Here is a 24,049-nt window from a genome sequence, read left to right as displayed (position 1 = left end):
AAAACCTTATGAGTTGTGTGTGCAGTCGGGTATACTCCCCCTCCTCCCATTGGCTAGCTCCATAAATGGAGGCTAGCCATTGGGAGAGGGCTCTGTCCGTCAATCTCGGACCAGATTCGGGGGCGTTCCCGAGAATTTTTGGCTTTTGGCAACGTCACGCTACGTCAGCCAAAAGCCGAGAACGCCCCCGAATCTGGTCCGCCATTGACGGCACTCGGCGCCCCCTCCACGAGTCCTGGGACCAGGTCCGCCTCACCTCGCAGCGCCCGATGGCAGCTTTAGGCAGAAGGGGCTGTCCGCTGCACGCCTTCTCTCGTTTGCTTTGTTGCCTGGTGTAGCACTGTGACGTCGGCACCCGTAGAAAGGTCTCGCGCAGCCAGAAAAGCGCTGCATTCCAGGAAGAGGCAACACACTGCAACAGAGTCAAGATGGTGAGATACAGGCGGGATCTGTAGAGCTAGGGAGGGGACCCAGAGCGCACAGGAAGGCCAGCGAGCTTAAAGGCTGTACAAACACGGCACCCCAGAGAGAAATATCTTTATGGCGTGTACGATTAAGGTTAGTGTAGGGTGTGGCTCTTCAAGACAGAGGGCAGTACACCGGAGCTCGGCCGACTGACATAGTTGCCCGTTCCCACCCCCTCTCCCGCTCTCCGTGTCTCCGGACCCAGTTCCCGCCCCCCTACCGCTGCCTCGGCTCCCAGTTCCCACCCCCCTACCGCTGCCTCGCTCCCCGTGTCTCCCCGGCCCCGTTCCCGCCCCCCTACCGCTGCCTCGGCTCCCAGTTCCCGCCCCCCTACCGCTGCCTCGCTCTCAAACATGACACTTTGCCATCATTGCTACTGCACGTAATGTGTGTTAATACGCGGCGTCATGTAGAACAGCACTGCATCATTGCAAGAGCAAGTATGCTTCGGCTTCGCCATACTCTCCGACCATGTTCTTGTGGTGATATTCACCCTGCTTGTATTTGAGAGTAGCACAGTAACCGCTATTAATTTAGTCCTTTTGAAGTATTTATAGAGCCCTTTATACGTAGTTGTGGGGCGCTGAGGAGTATTTTCGGACAGTACCCGGTTGAGGAGGTAGTTGTTAGCAGAGTGTTGCATTTGTTGTGAAAGTGTGCGGCTAGTGTTGCATTTATAGTGATAGTATGTGGGAAGCTGTCTGTGTGTGTGTGGGGCTCTGTGTGTGTGAGTGGGGGGGGCTCTGTGTGTTTGTGTGTGTCATTTGCGAGAGATAAAGCTAGTGGCATTGTAAATGACAATGCCATTTATTTATGTTAAAAAAAACATAAATAAAAATAATGTCAAGAGCAATGCCAATAGCTCTAACTTTAACAAAGGCAAAACCATTGCATTGTAAATGCTTGTTCAGTTGTGTCCTCAGTATTCTCGGCATTGTTAACTACCTTGATACTGGCTACCTTCCTTTTTGGAAATTGTAATTTCTTTTTTAGCTGAGCAGGTTCCTTGTCTTTGGACTTGGTGTGCTCTTCTCTTTGTTCTGATCGTCCTCTTCTTTCCGATTTCTGCGAGGAAGTCTGAAAAGATTGAGAGGGACGTGTATCAATCTCTTGATATCTATCAGGCTTTTTATTATTATCCCTATTTCTAAGGTTATATCTTTTCCCAAAGGGGTCACTCTGAGGTGACCTGTGTCTTTGGTTCGGAGATTTTTCTCTTCGCCTAGGAGACCTTCCTCGGGACTGGAATTTCTTTTCTTTAGGATTGGATTGTTTGTTTCCATCCCAGTTCTTTTTTGGTGATGTAGAATTATTATTAAAAAATATTTTTTCAGGACTTTCAATTAGTTGCGGTTTTACTGGTATTCCACCTAAACTATCTCTACCTAGTTCCTCATAGGATTTTTCTATGATTCTGGCAATTTCAGCTGGTTGGTCTGCTATATCTGTCTCTTTTAACCTCTGGCGGATCGCCACGTTTGCTGCTTCTCCTTTTATGTTGGCTAATAGTATAGCCGAGACCTGCTTGAAGTCTTTTAGTAATTTCATACCAAGAGTTAAAGCGGGTTCCGGACCATATTCATCTTGAATTTGTTTTAGCACATCTGGTATTACCGAAATGGATGGAACACCGTGCGTTTTTGTGTAGATGGAAGCAAAGACTGTACCCCAAGTGTCACAGTCCTCAATGTGTGGTGCGATTCCCATTGGAAGACAGATAGTCAGAATCCTGTGCTTTTCTAGCGGGGTGGTGTCTGGAAACACCGCCTCTATTTGGGTGATTTTCTGCGCTAGCCAGAATGGTATTTGTTCCCGTTTAGCCGGTACTTTACCTAGGCAGGACTGGATGTTCTGTGGTGTAATTTTATTTGTGTTCCCCTGGTGAGGGGTCAGCTGTGGGAGTTTAATCGCTGGCTGAATTGTTGAAGTCCGCATCACATATTGGACTAATTGTCTGTGTATTTTTATTAGTTGTTTTAGCTGTGTTAAAAGGTTTGGTGCAGACATCCCATCGATGTCTGGATGTGGTGTGTATCCGGCTAGGACCGGCCACGTTGCTCCTGGTCTACCTAAAGGACCGAGCCTGGTGATGTGATTATTGTGTTTTAGGGCGCCATCAAATAAGAGCAAATGCTCTTGAAATTTGAGTGGTACTTCCACCTCCTCGAAAGGAGTGTACGTTTCAGGAGGTTCCTCTATTTTGTAATAGTGGAAGTACTTTGTTACAGGATTTGCTGCTGGAAAATTTATCCATGAATAGTATACCTCTGTCTGCCGATATTCGTGTGCCTCAATTACGAATATGACTGTGCCACCTCTAGGTGTCAGTCCATTTTCTATAAGTTTCAGAGTTATAGATCTCCTTTTGATGACCGGGATGAGTATTATATCCTCGTCTGCTGCCTGCATGGTAGCATCAGCTGCTGCGAATTCAGTTGCTAATCTAACTGCCTCTCTTTCATCCTCATTGTCTGACATTTTACTGTCCAAAAGGTTTTTTCTTTTGTTTGCAGATCAGGTTTCTTATGGAAACAAAGATTAGATGCACAATATTTTGGAACCGTGTATCCTTCAACGTTGACTTGTACCAAGAACCATACATAGGAGTTCCCTCCTGCGAGGTCTGGCGGATATAACCTTTCACCCACTCCAGACGTCTTTGGAGTATTTGGGAAAAGGGGTCTGAATGAGAAAGCATGACTGAGTTACTCTAAATGTCTTACGTTAGTTTTATCGCCCTTTCCAAACACGTTGGGCGCCATGTAGTGTAGTTCCTATCATCCCAATAGGCTCTGCGCATTGGAATAATACCTACAGCAGTAAAGGCCTAGACCAGACGTTAACTAGGTCTACTACTGTCGATACTAGACTTAAAGTTTTGGGTTTGCCAGCTTAGCTCAGAGTTCACTAGAAACTTTCTCGAATGTTCAAGGAGGACTTAACTTCCCTGATTAGACAAGAAGGGATTTAGTTTCTGACAACCATAGAACATGACAACTTTGCTCTCCCCTAATCAAGAGTATATCTCGAGAGTCGTGTGAACAAAAGGCAATTTATTTTACTCAGTCAGTACGTGCATTCTTAGTCTCATCAGATTGTAGAGAAAAGGAAGAGACGGGCGTGTTCAATAAAAAGGTGTTATTTATTGATCAGTCTCTTTTCTCATACAAGAGAAATGGATCGATATTATTGCAATACTTATAGTTAAGTAAAGTGCATACATTAAAAGCAATAGTATAAAATAATACTGTAAAAACATTGATATGGTTTCTAAGCCATAAGATGTTTAAAATGAATAAAATATATTACATACACATATACATTTGACTAAACGTACTCAACTGGTGTTTCTAAATACGCCTACCCCGTGTACCTGACCTAAGTCTAATACGTGGGCGGGAATAGAAAGTTACAGTTTAAGTTAAGTTTGTTTTTGCCAAGTGAATAACTAAAGAATTCTCTGTGAGGGGTTATTCAGTTCTGTACCTGGAATCTAGGTTGAATGAGGGATGGTATCTCTCGTCTCTGGTCTCGATATTCCAGGCTGCCTGCGAGGGCTACCCAGAAACGCCGGTGCTGGATTTCTCGGCAGGAGAAAGCAGCTTCTCTCAGCGCGTCAGGATGGCTGCTCCGTCTCGTCACCACGCGTGTGTTTGCATAGGGCAATATCGGTAATATTTATACCTTTAAGGTGCCGAGATTGACGTAAGGATGGACATAGATACGTCAATAAGGATGTCATACGACTTGCTCGTTAGCACATTCTTTTACTGAAGTTCTCGGTGAAATCAAAACAATGGCCGCAGGGTTTTGCCCAGGTTGTCATAGGTTTGATTTGTTATGAGAACTCCGTATGCCTTATCAGGGGATGGAGGAATATCGCTTGTCTAATTAGATCGCAAGCGTTATGACCTAATCAGATAACACGTTCCTGTGCCGTAGTGTGACTGCGTCAGATAACGGTATCTGCATCATGGGGGTTTTCTGCCTCATGGGCTGATTACTTAGTTAACTTGTTAGTTTGCTAACCAGAATAGGGTCAGGAATAGGGGGATCGATTCAGAACCTATAGGAATACATCACATCCCTTTGCAGATAGTGAAGGGTAGGTAATGCAGACTTTTGTCCCCATTGTAATCCGTCATGCCTATCTTTCTCCCCACTGATTGTTTGTTATCGATTTTTATCGATTATCGCTCTTTTGAGATATTCCCTGTCTACAAACAGAGAAGAATAGGAATATTCTGTCTCCCTTTGCAGATAGCGAAGGATGGGTAATGCGGATTTTTATCCCCCGTTGTAATCCGTCATGCCTGTTTTTCTCCCCACTGATTGATTGATTGTCTGGACATTTATTGTTCAAGGAATAGTTCTTTTGAGGTATTCTCTGTTTGCAAATAACGTGGAATAGAAATATTCTGTCTAGTCTTTGCAAGTAGTGAAGGGTAGGTAATGCGGACCTTTGTCCCCCGTTGTAATCTGTCATGCCTATCTACTCCCCACTGATTGGTAAACTAGTTCCACCCGGACCATTTATTAGAGGTAGATCATCTGGCTCAACCGGAGGGCGCCCCTAATAAAAAGGACATATGTAAAATATGAAGTAATCACCGTATCCTGTTAACAGAAACTTTAGTGCAAAAACACACTAGAAAAGGAAGGAAAAAGAAATCAAGCAAAATCAGTAGGCCACTGATGAGTTTTTGACTTCGCTAGAAATAAGAAACGTTAGAAATAGCCCGCAATAAGAAACATGAAAGTGGTGAGAGAAGCCAAGCTTGACATCACGGCAGCCACGAGGTAGCTAGGCTCCGCCGCCCCTCACTGCTCCAAACATGTCTGTCCCACCGCCCGCCACGCCCAATAACGGTAACATAAGATAGATACAAGTCAGCAGATACCTACCCCCATTCCGGAAGCTCCCGAAGTGCAACAGGTCCACGGTCACGCCCATCCGGAAGACGAGGCCTCGACACGTGCAGGGCGGGGCCCGGCTGGCCGCCATCGGCCGGAGAGGTCGTGGGGTGGATGGCCCGGAATGTACTGGTCTTCCCATCCTCTTCTTCTAGCGCCTTGCAGGCCACAGGGGGGGATGTCTTGCTTATGCCTCCGACCCCCCCCCTCTCTCATCGCCTGGTCCGGCCATCACGAATGTCAGCGGCCGGAGAGGTCGTGGGGTGGATGGGCAGGAATGTACTGGTATTCCCATCCTCCTCTTCTGGCGCCTTGCTGGCCCTGGGGGGGGGGATGTCTTGCTTATGCCTCCGACCCCCCCCCTCTCTCATCGCCTGGTCCGGCCATCACAAATGTCAGCGCCAGAAGACGGCGTGGGGTGCACTGGGAGGGAGAGGCGGCGCGGACGAGCCTCTCCCACCTCCCCAGGTGAAGGCCCTCAGCTGCACCCCCAAAGCTCCACTCACCCGACAAGGGTTCGTCCACTCTTGCGGTGCCACGCCACGCCCGACAGGCTGGAGTCCGTCTGCCCTTGCGATCCAACGACTGCCGGTTGCCACAGAACTCGTAAAATGACGGTCGACTCTGCAAGATTGGGCCAGGCGTGCAAAGATGGCCTGGTCGCTTGCCAGCTAGAAAATGAGTCCCCCGTCCAGAAGCGTTCTCCTCAGCTTTGAAGATTCTATGAGAGCTGCAGGGCCCCCGACCCCCGCGGGCCCCCCGATGGGCAATGACTGCCATGATTGCCTGCGGAACGACCAAGACGTAGCCACGAGACGTCGGCGCTCTCATGCTGGCGCCAGCCTCAGTTTGAATGACCAAAATCCTGCAGACTACCAATTTGATCAGTTCCGGTGGAACACCAGTATGACCCGGTAGGAAAGATTGTTGCCTCCTTCCCCCCTTTGACTGATGGTTCATGTCGACGGCCCCTTCTGTTGCCCTTTAACGAAACTTTTGGACTGCCGAAAGAGGCTCTGGTCCAACCACGAGTTGGTGGAGACATTTTGACTATACTTGGACCTGCCTGACCTCACCCAAAATGGCGCCGGTACAAATGAAACTCGCAACTCCCTGTTGTGTTCCGGTTGCTCAGCCTTGATCGCATGGCGGGAGGGGATGGGTACTGATTGAACACTTGGATAATGAATTGATGTTAAGTTCTGATGCGTCATTGATTACCGTATTATTGAAAGTTCGAATTTTCGACACTTATGGTACTTGCCCACAATGAATTTTCGATATGATTTTATTGCACTTGTCGCACCTTTATGAAATCAACGACCACCGACTCCGTTACGTTTTCCTCAAATAAATATCCCCTCATGTACAGTTCCAGTCTGCTCCGTGGCTGGCCCACGTGGTTGTAGACCCGTATTTGTGCGCCAACATTTTTAAATAAAGGTTTTTTTTTTTAAAAGCAAACATAGTTGTAGCGCTTAGATTGGTAAGTTTCGAATAAATGACCACTGTTTCCGATATAAGTAATATACAGGTGAAATGAAGCAACTCGATTACTTAAAGGTTAAAAAGCAGCGGTGCGGATTTTGAACTAATAATTGCACTTGACATGCAGTGATTTCTTGTACATCACTAGTCTAGTTTAGCAGAACAGGTTGCGCAAGATTTTTTTTCTTTTTGGTGAAACCTTTTTAGTTGAAAAGGTTAGGAAGCATCATGTCTCGGAAAGCGCCAAGCGTGAATGGAGAAGGGGAAGTGGAATTTGAAATCCAGGAGTTGTTCACCTATAACAAGGAGCAACTGAGAAACTTCTGCAAACGACTTGAATGCCCAGTAAGGGGCGGCGCAAACAAGGAAGAGCTACGGAAAGCTCTGAGGGCCTGGTGGGAGGCCAAACATGGTGTTCCAGAAGCTGCTATTGGAGAGGGAGGCACACAGGAGAATGGTTTTTTGTCCAGTGAATTGCCAGTGGCGAAGCCAGCATCTGGGCCCGGCAGCAACCACTCCGGTAGGGTTATTTCTCCAGAGGAAATAGAGGAGAATCAGAGAGCTAGGGCCCATGAGATTGAGCTTTTTAAGCTCAAAGCGCAAGCAGAGGCGGATGAGAGAAGAACCGCTCTCGCTTTGGAGGAGAGGAAACTCCAATTGGCTCATGAGAGGAGCATGAAGGAGTTGGACATCAAATTTAAAGAGAGGGTGTCCAGTTCTAATGGTGGCAGCGCACAACCAGTACAGGCGGGTAAGGTATACATACCAAAGGATCTGGTACAGAATTATCAGAGGGGTGAGGATATTTATGCGTGGTTCAGAGCGTATGAACTTGCCTTAAAGATGAATGAAGTGCCTGAGAAGAATTGGGGGGCAGGATTGTGGAAGCATTTTGAGGCCTCTGGGAGGGATGTTTTGGCACCCTTAGAAGCAGAGGATGCTTTATCCTACTCCGCCATGAAGGAGGCTTTGTGCCTCAGGTATGGGCTCACTGCTGAACAGTACCGCCAGAAGTTTAGGAACTTCAAGAAGCTTGATTCAAGTACTTGGGTGGAGTGTGTGAGTATGTACACGCGTGCACTGGAAGGTTGGATGAAGGGCAGCAAAGTTACTGATTATGTGGGGTTGTGTCACTTGATTAGTAAGGAGCACTTAAGTAGTTTATGTGTCCCAGAGCTGCGCCAGCATCTTTTGGATAGTAAGTTAACTGATCCCAGTGAGCTTGCTAAAGAGGCGGACCGCTGGACTAGCACCAGGGTCCACAAGGGGGTGGTAAGTACCCCAGCCAAAGGTGGACAGGGTCCCCAGCAGAAGAGTGGGGGGGACACGGGTAATCAAAAGGAGTCTTCTAAAGGGCCCCAAAGTAGTTCCCAGGAGAAGGTGTCTCAACCCCCCCAGCCTAAGAAGTCCTGGCCCCCTAAGGGCACGCAGGACAGAAGGGCCCCACTTACTTGCTATTCATGTAGGGAGGTGGGGCACATTGCCCCCAAATGTCCAAAGAAGAAATCAGCACCCACTGGTGCTCCAGCTCCGGCGTTAGCCAGTGTAGCTTTGGGAGGGGATTTGATTTCTAGTGGGGAGAAGGGGTTAGCATTGATGACCCTCGTCTCTCTAGGAGACCAAGAGATGGCCCAGGAAACCTTGCTACCCCAAAACACTAAGAAATACGGGCAGAAGGTGACCATCTCTGGACAGGAGGTGGAGGCTCTGAGAGACATAGGGGCCAGCGTGACATCTTTCAGGTGTCGGTGGGTGACTGAAGAGCAAATTGTTCCCAAGGTACTCCGGCCTGTGGTGTCATCTGACAGTTCAGTGCGCTACTGTAAGTTGGCAAAGGTTCCATTTGAATGGGGAGGAGTCTCCGGTATTTTGGAAATTGTTGTAAGTGATGCCTTGCCTGTAGATTGTCTATTAGGTAATGACCTGGAGAGCTTCCCATGGAAAGAGGTGGAGCACCGGACTCACTTGGAGATGTTGGGTTTGCCTGCATGGATCTGTGTGTCCACCCGTGCAATGACAGCCAGAGAGGGCGGTCTAGCAGAACTGGAGCCTGGAACCATGGCCCAGGAACCTGCCAAGAGAAGACGGGGTAGAGGGCGCGGGAAACCGGCCCCCACTGTTCCCACGGTCCAGGAGGAGGCAGACCCAGAGGGGGATGCCCTGGAACCTACAGGGGAGCAGGTGGCCGAACTAGGGGAATTGCCTGAGCTGTCCCAGTGGCAGCAAGAGGGTGGTCCCTCCAGGGAGGAATTCTGCCAGGCTCAGAAGGAGTGCCCTTCTCTCATTGGTGTGCGGCAGCAGGCTGCCGACCAGGCCGCAGGCCTGGGGTCCAAGGAGCATTTGATCTACTGGGAGGATGACCTACTTTATAGTGAGCCTAAGTTCGCTGAGCCCGGTGCAGCCCGTGTGCTGGTAGTACCGGAGCGCTTCAGGAACTTCCTACTGGGTCTGGCTCATGACGTGCCTCTCGCAGGACATCTGGGGCAAGACAAGACCTATCACAGGCTTGTCACCCATTTCTACTGGCCCCAGATGAAGACGCACGTCTCTGCCTTTTGTAAATCTTGCCAGACTTGTCAGGCCAGTGGCAAGAACGGAGGGAAGCGCGTGGCCCCCCTCCAACCCTTTCCCGTGGTGAGCACCCCTTTTGAGCGGGTGGGCATTGACATCGTGGGGCCCCTGGATCCCAAGACAGCCCTAGGCAACAGGTTTATCCTGGTCTTGGTGGACCATGCCACTCGGTACCCGGAAGCCATCCCGCTCAGGACAGTCACCGCCCCAGTGGTGGGCCGTGCCCTGATGGGGATCTTTTCCCGTGTGGGATTTCCCCGGGAGGTCGTCTCAGACAGAGGGACAAACTTCATTTCTAGGTATATGAAGTCCCTGTGGAGTGAGTGTGGGGTGACATACAAATTCACCACTCCTTACCACCCTCAAGGAAATGGGCTGGTTGAGAGATTCAACCGCACATTGAAGGGCATGATTATGGGCCTGGAAGAGCCCATGAGGCGGAAATGGGACGTCTTGTTACCATGCCTGTTGTTTGCCTACAGGGAGGTGCCTCAGAAATCCTTAGGGTTCAGTCCCTTTGAGTTGCTGTATGGCCACCCTGTCAGAGGGCCTCTTACTCTGGTGAAGGAGGGGTGGGAGAAATCCCGTGGGAAAACCCCTCAGGACGTGTTCAGCTATGTGCTGGCCATTCGCAACCAGACCAAGCGCTTCCGGAAGCTCGCTCAAGAGAACCTGGAGGCTAGCCAGGAGGAAATGAAGAGGTGGTATGACCAGAACACTTCTCTGGTTGAGTTCCACCCTGGTCAGAAAGTGTGGGTGATGGCGCCAGTGGAGCCTTGTGCGCTCCGTGACAAGTGGTCTGGGCCATATGAGGTGGTGGAGCGCAAGATCGAGGTTACCTATTTGGTTAACCTGAAGACTGCCAGGCAGCCCCTGAGAGTGCTACATGTGAACCGCCTCAAACCCCACTTTGAGAGGACTGAAGTGACTATGCTTATGGCTACAGATGCTGGAGGGGAGGAGGATAGTGATCCTCTCCCTGACCTCCTGGCAGTCAAGGAGCAAGATGGGTCAGTGGATGGTGTGGTCCTCTCCCCCACCCTGACTCCAGAACAGCAGGAGGACTGTCGCCAAGTCTTGGGTCAGTACGCCCCCCTGTTCTCCCTGACCCCAGGTGTCACCAAGTGGTGCGTCCACGACGTGGACACTGGAGACAGTCTGCCTGTGAAACAGAAGTTTTACAGAGTGGCTGACAAGGTCAGAGCCAGCATCAAGGAAGAAGTTTCCTAGATGTTGACGCTAGGGGTGATTGAGCCCTCCAGCAGCCCCTGGGCTAGCCCAGTGGTCTTAGTGCCTAAGAAAGCTGCTACCCCCGGTGGCACCCCAGAACTTCGGTTCTGTGTGGACTACCGTGGGCTCAATGCGGTCACCAAGACTGACGCGCACACCATCCCCAGAGATGATGAGCTGGTGGATCGGTTGGGAGCTGCCCAGTACCTGAGCACTTTTGATTTGACTTCAGGGTACTGGCAGATTGCCTTAACTGAGGGGGCCAAGGAGAGGTCAGCATTTTCAACGCCAGAGGGGCACTTCCAGTTCCGTGTCATGCCCTTTGGGTTGAAAAATGCCCCTGCCACATTTCAGAGATTGGTCAACCAGGTACTGGCGGGGCTGGAGCAATTCAGCGCAGCCTACCTGGATGACATTGCTGTGTTCAGCTCCACTTGGGAGGAACACCTGCAACACCTCACTGAAGTGTTGAAGGCTCTGCAGAAGGCAGGCCTCACTATCAAGGCCAGTAAATGCCAGATAGGGCAGGGATCTGTGGTGTACTTGGGACACCAGGTGGGGAGCGGCCAGGTGGCGCCCCTACAGGCAAAGATTGATACCATTCTGGCTTGGGAGCCTCCCAAGACCCAGACTGAGGTGAGAGCCTTTCTAGGTCTCACCGGGTATTACAGACGGTTTGTCAAAGGTTATGGCACCATTGTGGCCCCTTTGACAGAGCTGACGTCTAGAAATCAGCCCACGAAAGTGAATTGGACGGAGGCTTGTCAAACTGCTTTTGACACCCTCAAAGCTGCCATGTGCACAGCACCGGTGCTTAAGGCACCTGACTTTTCCAGTGAGTTCATTGTGCAAACTGACGCTTCAGAGCAAGGGGTGGGAGCAGTACTCTCACAGATCAATGAGGAGGGAGGAGATCAACCAGTGGCTTTCATTAGCCGGAGGCTAATCCCCAGGGAACAGAAATGGAGTGCCATTGAAAGAGAAGCTTTCGCTGTGGTCTGGGCTCTGAAGAAGCTGAGGCCCTACCTGTTTGGGACTCACTTCCGTGTTCAGACCGACCACAGGCCCCTCAGAAGGTTAATGCAGATGAGGGGTGAGAATCCGAAATTGTTGAGGTGGTCCATTTCCCTACAGGGGATGGACTTTACGGTGGAGCACCGCCCTGGTACAGAACATGCCAATGCTGACGGTCTGTCCAGATTCTTCCGCCTTAGTGATGAGGACTCCCAAGAGGTTGGGTAGTTCTCCCCACTTTCAGCTGGAGGGGACACGTGTTAGACCTGACACCTTTTGGCGTGGTTCTTCCCCCATCTTTTTGCCTCTGACTCATGTGTTTTGATGCTGTGCTGGATTTCGTTTTTGCTGATTTAGATGCTTTGGACACTCTGCCACTGCTGATCAGTGTCAGAGTGTAAGTGCTCCCTCTGTAAATTGCCATATTAATTGAATATACCTGATTGGCATATTTGTATCACCATGGAGTCCCTAGTAAAGTGCACTGTGTGTGCCAGGGCTGGTGATGACAGATGCTACTAGTGGGCCTGCAGCGCAGATTGCGCCACCCACATGAGTAGCTTTAAAATGGTGACTCAGGCCTGCCAGCGCGGGGCCTGTGTGCAGTCAGAGACTGCCTGTCCCCCTGGCCAGTGTCTCCACTGGCTGGGCCTAACCCTTCCCTGTCTGTGCACATCAGTCACCCCTATGGAAGGCTCAAGGTACCCCCTGGGCAGGGTGCAGTGTATGGATAAGGTAGAGCATGTACTAGTGCAGGTCACGTGCTCTGGTAGTGGGCAGCAGCCATTTTATGTGCTCACTGCTGTAAGGCTCTCTTGCTCCATAGAGTAACATGGAGGTGGCTGGCCCCATGTGATGCCAGCCTATCTCCCCATAGGAACAAGATGGGACATAAGTGAAAGATATCCCTGAACTCAGAATTTAATGACACATCTTTTAGTGAAGGGTGTTTTTAAATCCTGTGTTGGAGAATAGCACTTTTAGAAAGTGGCTGTTCTCTTGTCTAAACCTTTCTGTGTGCCTGGGTTTGTGGAATGCCTGTCTGGTCTGGGTGTGACAGGGGGGCTGCAGAGCCCCCGGAGAAGAGGGTCGGAGCCAGCCCGGGGATGAAAGGGCACATCTGCTGCCAGGGAGGTGGGAGGAAGAAAAGCCTGATAGTGCTGGGCTGTGCCTGCCTGCCCCCCCATGCTAGCTCCCTCCTGCCGGCCAACTGACACCTTTGACCCTGGAGCTGACAGGAAGAAGAAAACCAGAAACACCTCAGTGCTTCAGCAACCCCCAGAACTGGTTTAGACTGGAGTCAGGGCCGCTTGCACAAAGACTTCAAAGGACTTCAAAGACATTGAGGGGTATAAGGAAAGGACCCCTGACTACAGAAGTTTAGATTCTAAGATCCTACAAGCAAGAAGGAACCTCGGCTGGAAGGAGGACAGCTGGAGAACTAAAGGAAGATTGCCTTGCTGTGTGCTCTAAGGGCTGACCTGTTCTGCTGTCTAACTGGAAGCTGAGGAGGAGAAAGGGACTTTGCTGTGTGCTGTGCCCCTACCTACTTGAAACTGCCAAGACTCTGCTGTGTGCTGTGTCTACAACTGAATCTCCAAGGGCCTGAGAAGAGCTGGCCTCCTGTTGGGAACCCAGGGTTAAAGGTTCCTAAAGCTTTGCCAGAAAACAGCTGCAAAATCGTGCTGTTGTGACCCGAGGCGTGTGGTGCTGACTGCGGAGCGTGAGGAAGGGAGCGGTGTGTTTATCGATTCATTCCCGACGAGGGTAGGAGGCCTGCGGTGTCTCCCCTCGTGGAATCTGCTCCAACGTGGTGGTGAGGCTGAGAGGGCGGTCGATTCGTGACCTGCGCCCTCGAAAACCCTTTTCCGCCTGTTCACCGCCGCTGCCTGGGGCCAGGATCATCGTTCCAAGCAGCCGCTCGTGACCGGGAGCTGCAGCGGCGAAGATCGGAGCCGCCGCGCTCCCATTGGCTGCTGGAATCGAGCCCCCTCACTAACGCCGCGACGGGATTGGCCCGTGCGGCGTAGCGTCATCAGCGAGGCCGTACTGTCCATTGGTTGACGGCCCCGCATCATCAGAGCCGAGTCCCGGGAGCCGCACTGCCATTGGCTGACTCCCGGGTACTGAAGGGGCTCGACCGAAGGGTCGCGACCTGATTGGCCTGCAGCCTGAAGCAGCCTACAAGCCGCCGAAGAAGCCGTGATCTTGTCACCCCAGCGAGGAGCCGACAGCCGGAGCAGCTGCCTGACCCGTCCTCGCCGAGGGAGTCAGCGTGTGTTCCTCGCCCCTGGCCTGTCGTCCCCCGAGGTGTGCTGCATCCCCCGCCGCTCGTTGGATTGTCGAGAGCGGGCGGGAGAGCAGAGGGGACCGGCCGGGGCAAGGGGCAAGTGTGCTCTGCTAGGCGCGAGGCGCCGGAGGCCAACAACGACGTAGGCAGTGCCGGTGAGACAACAAAGAGTCCCCAGGGACGCTGGTGAGGCGCGCTTTCAGCGTTAGGAGCCCATTGCTTTGCGGGCTCGAGATTAACAGGCTCATTTTCAGAGAGCTAATTTTAGATAACTACCAAGTGTTATTCTTAATTACTGATTAAAGAGACTTGAGACATTTTCCATAAGAACTTCCTAACCATTTAACTGCAACCATTAAGAAGAAGTGCAACCTTTTTATAATGAAGTAATTATCGTGCAACTGCTTGATTTACCTTGCTGAAACTAGATAAAGATAAAGTTATATATTTTTATAAAATATACTTACCTGTGTGGTCTCAGTTTGTGGTGCATTGGGGATTATTGTTGTGTTAAGTGCAAATGTTATCCACATTGCCTCTGTTTAGCCTAGACTGCTCGCGCCATGCTACCTAGAGGGTGAGCAGGGGTTATCTCAGAGGGTTATTCCTTCACCCTGACTAGAAGCAAGGGTCCCTACTTGGTCTAAGGTACTTACCTCTGCCAACTAGAGACCCCCGGTTCTGATAGGGAGAATAGAGTCTATTTTTAGGGTGTACTCTTTTGTTATTATTAGATCAAGGATGTCTCCTTTGATATGGGTCGGGCTGCTGCAGGCTTGTATAAGGTTGAGGTCCTGGAGGAAGGAGTCGAAACTGTTTGTGAGCGGGTTATTGGTAACTGTTCCAGTGAATGTGGAAATCTTCCAAGAAAATGTGATTTTTATGTTAATTGTTGTTGGAGGAGATAATCTCCTTTCTCTCTTTATTTTGTGAAGGACAGGCATGCTTAAATTTGCATAGCAGTTGTTATCGGGGCACATTCTATTTATAGGTATGTTTTATTTCTATAGAATGTGCACCGATCACCTCTGCAATACAAATTTTTCAGTACATTGAGAGTCCTGTTTTTAAATAATAATAAATAAACATTTTCTTACCTTAATCCAGCTTGATGATCCGATTCTCCCGCCTCGGGCTGCCAGGCAAAGATGTGCCTGCTGGGTAACAACATCCCAGTCAATCCACAACTGCTGCCATGGTGCTTTTAATACCGAACAGCATAGGAGCAATGCAAAAATTGGCTGGGTCAGGGAAACACAGCGCTCTCTAGGAGACCAAAGGGGCTGTGTCGCAGCTCTTCCAGCTACCTGGTAGCGTTGATGATGGAGGCCTGAACTTCGTGTGTCAGGCTGGCACTGCAGCGCAACCCCGACGTTCAGGAACCAAATGCACTGAGATGTGGAGTCTGTCTGGGGTGTAACGCCCCCATGCTCCTATGGATGAGCCACCCCTGGTGACATATTGGTAATACTGAGGAACAGAAATAAAGTAGTGAGCGAGGTGAGGCCCAAAGGGGCATAAGATAATGACAGATAAGTAAGGTGAGCAGACAAAAACATGCAGAGAGGGAGAAGGGACGTGTAAGCGTAAAAAGAGAGGTAGTAGTCAAGGATGTAGTGAAGTATAGAAATCAACAGATAGGGAGTAGAAACTGTAGAAAGATGCCGTGGTGAGAGGTGAGGTAGAAAGAGAGGTTTGGTCAAAAGAGAAGTGAGTTAGAGAGAGACAGAGTGAAGCAGAGATAGATAGATAGTGAGGAATGGTGGTAAGAGAATTGTAAATAGATTCAAGATTGCAAGAGAGTGGTTGGCTGCAGAAAGGGGCAAATGGCAACATGAGAAGTATGAGTTTTCGAAAGACATGTCAGGTGTAAAGAAAGTGGTAATGCACAGAGAAAGCATGAGAGAGAACAAGGAGAAGGGAGAAAAACAGAGAAGAACTGTAGAGAGAAAGTAGACTGACCGTGATGAAGATGAGAAGGGTGACATTGTTATGGGTGAGAGAGAGGCATAAGCATAGAGAGTTGTACATTTTGGACAGAGGTAAAGCCAGGTGAGATGTTTGAAGGGAGAGGTGAGGTAGAGAGGGTGTGTTAGATTAGAGAAGGTGATGAAGAGAGAGATTGGAAAGAGAGGGGAGAGAGAGATTATGATAGCGAACATTATTCTGACATACTAAAAGAGAAACAGTGAAAAAGGAGTACGATTGCGAGAGGTAAGGTAGAGTGAATAGAGATAAGAAAAAGAAAGCTGGGAGGTGGAGAGATGAATTGGCAAATGCATGGTGATCTAAACTTAGAGGTTACGTTGATGAGAGAGTGTGATGTGGGGTAGAAAAAGGGTATTGAGCAAAATATGAGGTGGAGAAAGAGAGGGGGGATAGAAAGTGGGAGTGTAAAGAGTGAGCAAGAGGGTGGGGTAGACACATGAAGAGAGGGGTAAAGGAAGTTGAGGGTGCTAGAAGCCAATAGAGTAATGGGAGGTGAGGAGGTTAGGAGGAAACAAAGCAGTGAGGTGCAGAGACATAAGTGATAAAGACAGAGTTGAGACAGAGTGAGGTATATGTACAGGTATGTGCAGTAGATGACAGCGAGGAGAGGTGAAGTTGTGAAAGAGAGATAGAGGTGGGGTACAGAGAAGTGCATTGGGAGAAGGTGAGGCAGCGAGATTAGTTAGAGTGAGGGAGGGAAGTATTAGGTTTATAGAAGTTTAGTGATAGGTTTAGAGAGTTAAACAGAGAGGGGTGATGTAGTAGTCAGGTGAAGAAAAAGAGAGATTAAGACAGAAAGATTTGTTTAATGGAATTGCAACCAGCTGCCTGGGATGGCAAGGATTAAAACAACCTACAAGGTGTTGCTATCAGTGCCGGTAAGCTCTTCAGTGCACCACATAGGGGTAGTATGCACCATACCAATGCTGCAATGCAAAGGTAGAGGTCCCTGGAGAAGGTAGGCTTGATTGGCAAAATCCAGACTACTGCACCAACTGACACCTCTGCCACTAAAATACTTCCACTTCAAATGCTGATAAGGGCAGGGTGTAGGTGACATCTCTGCAATGTTGTCATTGAGGAGGACAGGACCAAGTGCTCGGTAATCAGCCAGGCTAGTTCAAGACACTGTTCTCTAGCCTCAAAGAGGTAGGGTACAGTTTGATTTTACTGGCTGGCAAGGTTTGACATACTTTCATCTTCATCGATTCCGGTAAAGGTAGATCGCAGTAACACCTTCACAATGGGAAGGTGTCACAAAGATGTAACCAATTGCCTTGGATTCAAGAAGATTACCCTGAGACACTGTCTCCACCCTAATCTGGTAGGTGTTAATTTGAGTTTTCATGGCTGGCAGGGCTCAGCATAGTCTCCTCTTCTAATTCTGATAAATACAAATTGTGGGTCAAATCTTCACAATGGGAAAGGTCAGCAGCACTGGACCAATTACATAGGATTCAGCCAGGCTAGCCCGAGACATTGTAACCAGCCTTAATATGGTAAGGGTGACAGGGCTCCATGCACTTGCAACTTCTAATACTGATAATGGCAGAATGTGCAACGTGAAGGGTCAGCAGGATCAGACCAATTCCATAGGATTCAGCCAGGCTAGACAGAGATATTGTGACCAGTCTTAATTTGATAGAGCATGGTGGCAGGGCTCAGCATGCTTGCCACCTTCTGATACTGAGAAAGGCAGATTGTGGGTCATATCTCCTTAATGTGAAGGGGTCCGCAGGATGAGACTAAGCACCCAGGAATTAACAAGTCTAGTATGGGGTAGTCTCATTTTTCCTGCAATAGAAATGAAAATTGAGAACTACCAATTCGGTGCCGGGTTGCTGTACTAGTAGAAATAATGGAAACAGGGTAAGTCTCCTTTCACTACATTGTCCCTTCTTTAACCTGCAAATAATGAATGACGCTTGTTCTGGGACGAAATTCTATGTGGTCGGGAGGATGCCTCATTATGTAAACTAGAAAGAACAAGGGTCTTTGGGATCCACGAAAAGTAGTGCAACACAAAATCATTGTAATACAAGGCAAGCCTATTCACTCTTGCTCTGTTTAGGGAGCCACCTACCAAGTGATTTGCCTCTCACTCTCCCATGTGCAGGACACCGTCCTTCTATCTGAGGTCCGAGCTATGACCCAACTAGTGCTCTCCCTGCGTGTTCTCATCTGCCTAGCAGGAGTATGTGGAGCCTAGGCCTGTTAAAGTTTGAGTCATTTCTGCTCAGGTTACCAGACTTGATTGCTCTTCCATATCCTCCCTCCTTCATGGGGCATATTTGTTCAGCAGCAGACAGCAGAAAATAAATAAATAAATAAGATACAATACAATGGTGCCTGGCTACTGCTTTTGTCACCAATTCCCGTTCTTTCCCTTTTGGTATCCTTTCACTCATTCAGCAGCATCTCTGCCTGTTGCTGTATGGATTGCTAGGCCTTCTCTGATTACTTGCCTTTTTTAGTGTACGTGAGAGAGCACAAATCTGAAAAATGTATGAGTGCACCATATTTACAAGCACGTAGTTAGTTTAAATATATTATGCACAAGAGTGTTTTATACTCGGTAGTGAAAAATATAGAGTGTTCAAGTAGAATAACAATAATCATAGTAATGTGAAGACTAATATAGAAATGTTAGAATGAATATGGAAACCTCACGTTCTCATGTTAAAGTGATCATGTAAGAGAAAAATAAAGTCTTGCAAACCAGTTGAAATGTGTAGGCCTTATGGAAATTCACATTAAATCTAAACGTGCTGCTAAAATAATGTGAGGTGGGGTTGACATTGTTCATTTAAAGGTATTATTGAATTTAGTACTGAAATATATGTTTTATAGATGTGAGGCATTATAGAAACGTGTGTTAGTTAAGAATACTGTTTAAATCAAGTTAAATGTTTTCAGAGTGCAGGGACCCGCTTCATGTAAATCAAGTAGGCCCGAACAGATAATGTCGTTCCTTTGATCTGCAATGTGCTCGTTAGAGAAGAAGTCGAGAGGCGCCAAGTACTGTGCTTTACATATGTTTTACGACCTATAGATATGGTGGAGCCTGGAATTTGAGGCCCACTGTAGGATGGCCTGTATGCAGGTGCGAGGGGTCTTAATCAGTTGAAATGAATGGGGCTTTGTTCAGTGGCGCTTGGCGCAGGCCTGTAGGAGTCTTCAGGAATTTCAGGGGGTACCGGCGCGCTGGAGAAGAAGCCTGGGAACCAAGGTCAACTTTAACGAGGGTCCCGAAGAGTACCATCATGGAGTCTACCGCCAAATTTGATAGCACGTGAGGGGAGTCCCGAGGGGCGTTCCTATTGGAAATGTGATTTTGTATTAGGGAAAGCGACCCGGGAGGAGAGTAGAGCAGATGATATTGGAAGCCTAAGAGAGCGGTTGGGTAGGCAGATAGGCTGATCACAAGAGACCGATTTACAGAAGAGACAAAGGAAGTCACCACGGCTGACACCTTTTGGGGTAAAGATCTTGTTAAGTAGGGATGTCACTTAGTCTAGTGTAGTGTGGTAAATAAATAATTAATTACCGGTTCTATTTTTGACTATAATCAATAAACAGGTAGCTCAATAAATAAGAGTCAAGATTCGAGGTAGCTGGAGTTGACAGGCTTTAATTAAGTATAAAAGGACAGGAACAGGACAGCCTGCATGGGAATAGGATGGCAGCTGCCGGGGGCAGGATCTGGGAGCATAAGGATAACTTTTAATAACAGTGCACAATATTTATAGTTAAACAAATACATTGCATTCAGTACAGTAGGCGTAGCAGTAGGCGGAGTTTGTAGCAGTCGCGAAAGATAAGGCATAAAGTGGGTGTAACAAGAGGTGTGTACAGGGCGTATACATAGACATGTGATGCAAACGTAACAGAATATGTCATAAACGGGGCGGAAACATGGAGGGGGCTACCTGAGCAGCTGGGACCTCTAACCTAGTGGTGTGCATAAACTGACAATGACGTGTTACCAGGGAGAACTGGGGGGCTATGACTTCTGCGCTAGAAGAGGAGACTAAAGTCTGGAGAGCAGAGCGACATGTACCTAAAGCCTATCTAGTATCTAGTGTTTAGAGAACATGTTGATAGAATCCAAAAGTTATCAGAGTAAAGGCTAACAGACATTAAGACTGGTGCATACATAATCCTATATGTAGTGCGTGTGCGGGGAATATTCTATGAATATTAATACAGTATTTCTCTTACATGGAGACATAAAGGCTAGACTATGACGGAAACTATTGATGCGATTCAGTAGCTTAGGAATGCAGAGAAGGAGAGCTGGACTGATAACTAGAAACATAACATACTCTTGGCAGACTGGGAGGCAGAGCCAGGCCGAGCCGGGCACTGCGAGGCAAGAAAGTAAGTGAAGGGTCAGGGATACAGGTGGGGGCTGTATCGCTCCTCGGAGAGGGTTCAGGAGACAGGAGCTGAATCTGAGTCCGGGCCCTTTTGAGGCCTAGAAACGGGGACAATTCAATGAATTAACGTGCACACTGTAAAACGTGGCAACGTAGGTTTACATAGGCCTAATATTCGTTGTTTTCACGAGGACTGGAAATTGGCATACTAGAGATGGACACAACTGGAATTGCGTCTTTAATCGATCAGAAAGGGGATACATGCATATCGATCATGCACATATGACATAACATGGGGAACACGTAGGCACATATAACATGGTAAAATTTACTTTTCCACATTCCCTCCTTGTGCCCTACGTTTCCATCAGGAAACATCAATATTCATGATACCATCTATCATTTCATATAGCATCATTTGCTCTTCTCGAATTGTCTTGGAACGGGACTTAGGACTAGGAATACAAGAGGTAGCGCACATGCCGCAAATCGCAGGGCCACATTGTATACAGAGGCAGCAACTGAATATGATCATTACTGCAATACCTAGGAATGACAATACTTTCCATCCCCAGGCAGATATAATACTCCAGAGCCAACTGGACCATGTCCAGGTGCCTGGATTCTGGTGTAACTGATGGGCAATTTTATGAAGTCTGGTTATAGCTGAATAAACAGACGGCGCGTTATTAGGAATGAAAATGCAGCAACTAGATCCGATGACTCTACATGCTCCTCCTCTATCGGCCAGTATGACGTCAAGAACGAGACGATTTTGGAGCACGACAAATCTCATAGCAGATTGCTCTTCGGTTAAGTTACCTAGAGCAGAAGTAGTCTCATTCACTACTGCTTCAAGGGTTCTGGTTAGTCTACGTATTAACTTACTATTCTGGATAGGTCCTATAAAGAAGAAGAAACCTTTATTGAAGTCTTGATACTGTTCTAGAGTAGTTTCAGTTTGATCGACAATTGGGGACTCGATCTCCCTTCTATGTCTGACGTGTACTAGATGTGTGTTTCTATGATAATCAGATGGGGCTAGAAAAACTGGTGGCAGTAGGAAGGCAATGTAACATGTTCCATCCCAATTGAGGGGCAGACGAATATATGCGGTCTGACCACAAACAAAATAAGAATGACGTGAGGCTTTGAAAATAGATTTCCCACTGTCACTATACTCGACAGTAGTAGTACAATCACTATGTCCTACATGTGCGGAACCATTCTTTCTGACACATAATTCGCCTTTGACTGGTAGTACTGAAATAGCAGGCAAATCTGGAGTAGTATCAGACTGAACATTCAATACCATAAAATTCGAAGAATAATTACCTAAATTATATACTTCATTTTCTAGATCTAACCCTGTTCTATGGGAGAGACCTTGCTTGTCTGGGAAACATGTTCTATTCAGAAGGGACATATCATTTGAAGATGACGTTAACATGGACCATGCTCCACACGAACCATTATGTGAAAACGGATAAGGAAAGAGTGGCAGAACTCCCTTCGGTGTCTGGAAAGGGGGGAGTCGATCACACACCCAACAATTAGTGGCATTGCTGGTCTGGTGTGAATAGTGTAACATTCGGATGAATGTATTATTACGCATAGCAAGACGATAGGATAGCTCGTGAGGAGGCAGATCACTAAATGTGTGCTCTACTGTAGCATTAGAAAACTTATTTACATGAGAAATTGGAAAACATAAATGCAATGCATAACTTGTGCAGGTAACCATCAAACTTAGAAACAATAAGAAACTTAAAATGACGATACATCGTATAGAGTTTTGACTAACTCTCTCACTATGGGGGTCTATCTCATACATGTCAGGGACCTGTCTAACCGTTTCACCCGAGAGGGACTTAGACAATTAAACTGGCTGACTTATTTTACTAGACCGGAGTTTTAACTTATACTCCTGCTGCGGAGTTTTCTCTAACAGAGGAACTTTTAATTCGGGATTTGAATTAATGTCTGATTTAGAGTCTGGTTTCAGGCAGTCTTTAGAAATGGAACAGTCTTTGGAAATGTTCTTGGCAAAAGTTTTGTCACGGAGTCCATGGAATTTCTTGATATGCGACAGATGGACCCATCCCTTGCGGCCTTCCAACTTCACGGCCGTGCGGGTGGTCAGAAGGACTAGTCTCGGTTCCTTCCAGCGAGGCTCCAGCGGACTTGAACGATCAAAGTTCCTGACCAGTACTAGGTCACCTGGGATGACCTCATGCGGTTTCACTTCGGTATTATCTGGAAATGCAGCGGCAACCTGTGAACGACAAGAGTGTAGGGCAGACATCAAGGAAGCTAGGTAATCTGTCAACATATTACTGGAAACATCTGTAATACTGCGGGGTCTAGGTGTACCCCACATGTTTGGGGGGCGGCCGAATACGACCTCATAAGGGGACAGACCTGATCTGGAATGTGCGACCATTCGCATAAAGAATAAAGCGACTGGCAGGGCAACTAGCCAGTCTACACCTTTCTCTTTACATGTCTTGGCAATGCGGATTTTCAGAGTCTGATTATGTCTCTCTACGAGACCGGCTGCTTCAGGATGGCGCACACAATGGAACTTCCACTGGTACCCTAACAGAAGGGAAACATGTTTCATTAACTCGGATGAGAATGGCTGGCCATTATCTGAATACACGACCCTAGGGAGTCCATAACGGGGGAAGAATTCACGAACCAACTGCTTGGCAGTGGTCGCTGCTGTATAATCTGGAACTGGATATGCTTCTGTCCACCTGGACAAAGCGCATACAACTACGAGGACATACTTGAAACCTCGACATCGCTCCATCTGAATATAATCCATCTGGAGGACTTCAAAAGGGTGGTCAGGAGGTTGGAATCCACCTTGTTCCACCGGGACACTTTTACCTGGATTGAATTGACAACATATCATACAAGTACGGACTTTCTGCTTGGCTGCAGCTCGTAAGTGCTTGTTGAACCAGAGGTTCTGTATACTATCTAACATAGCTTTTTCTCCTAGATGTGCTGGACTATGTGCGGTATTAATAATGACTTGAACCATAGAGTCGGGGAGAAACCATGTGGCTTTTCCCTTCGTCACCCATCCTTGGTCTGTCTGGACCCCTCCTTGTTCGGACCATTTCTTGATTTCTTCAGGAGTAGCATGTAACTGTATGTCTATGACATCTTGTGTAGGGTCCTTAACTGTCATACAGGTAGTCTGTTCTGGAGTGGATGTCTGTGTCTTGTTAACTGGAATGTCTGGTGTCTGAGCTGTAAGCTTGGCTGTTCGATCTGCTAGATCGTTACCTTGGGAAATGATGTCAGTAATTTTCGTATGTGCCTTGCACTTCATGATAGCGATAGCTGTCGGTAAATGTATTGCATCTAACAGAGCTTGAATGAGGAGACCATGCTGAATCTTGGTTCCATGAGAAGTCATGAAACCTCTCTCCTGCCAGAGTACTCCGAAGTCGTGTACAACTCCGAATGCGTAACGTGAATCTGTATATATGTTTACTTTCAGGTCCTTGGCACGTATGCAGGCTTGGGTCAGAGCAACTAGCTCTGCTGCTTGAGCAGACAGGGTGTCAATACGGTGTGTTTCAATAACTTCGGTGTCAGTAGTCACTGCATACGCGGCTACTAGTTCTCCTGTACTAGTTCTCATACATGAACCGTCCACATAAAGTGTCAGGTCGGGGTTAGGTAATGCAAT

The sequence above is a fragment of the Lissotriton helveticus genome, chromosome 7 (genome assembly GCF_964261635.1).
Source record: "Lissotriton helveticus chromosome 7, aLisHel1.1, whole genome shotgun sequence".
In the NCBI taxonomy this organism is placed as follows: Eukaryota; Metazoa; Chordata; class Amphibia; order Caudata; family Salamandridae; genus Lissotriton; species Lissotriton helveticus.
This window is presented reverse-complemented; position numbering follows the sequence as displayed.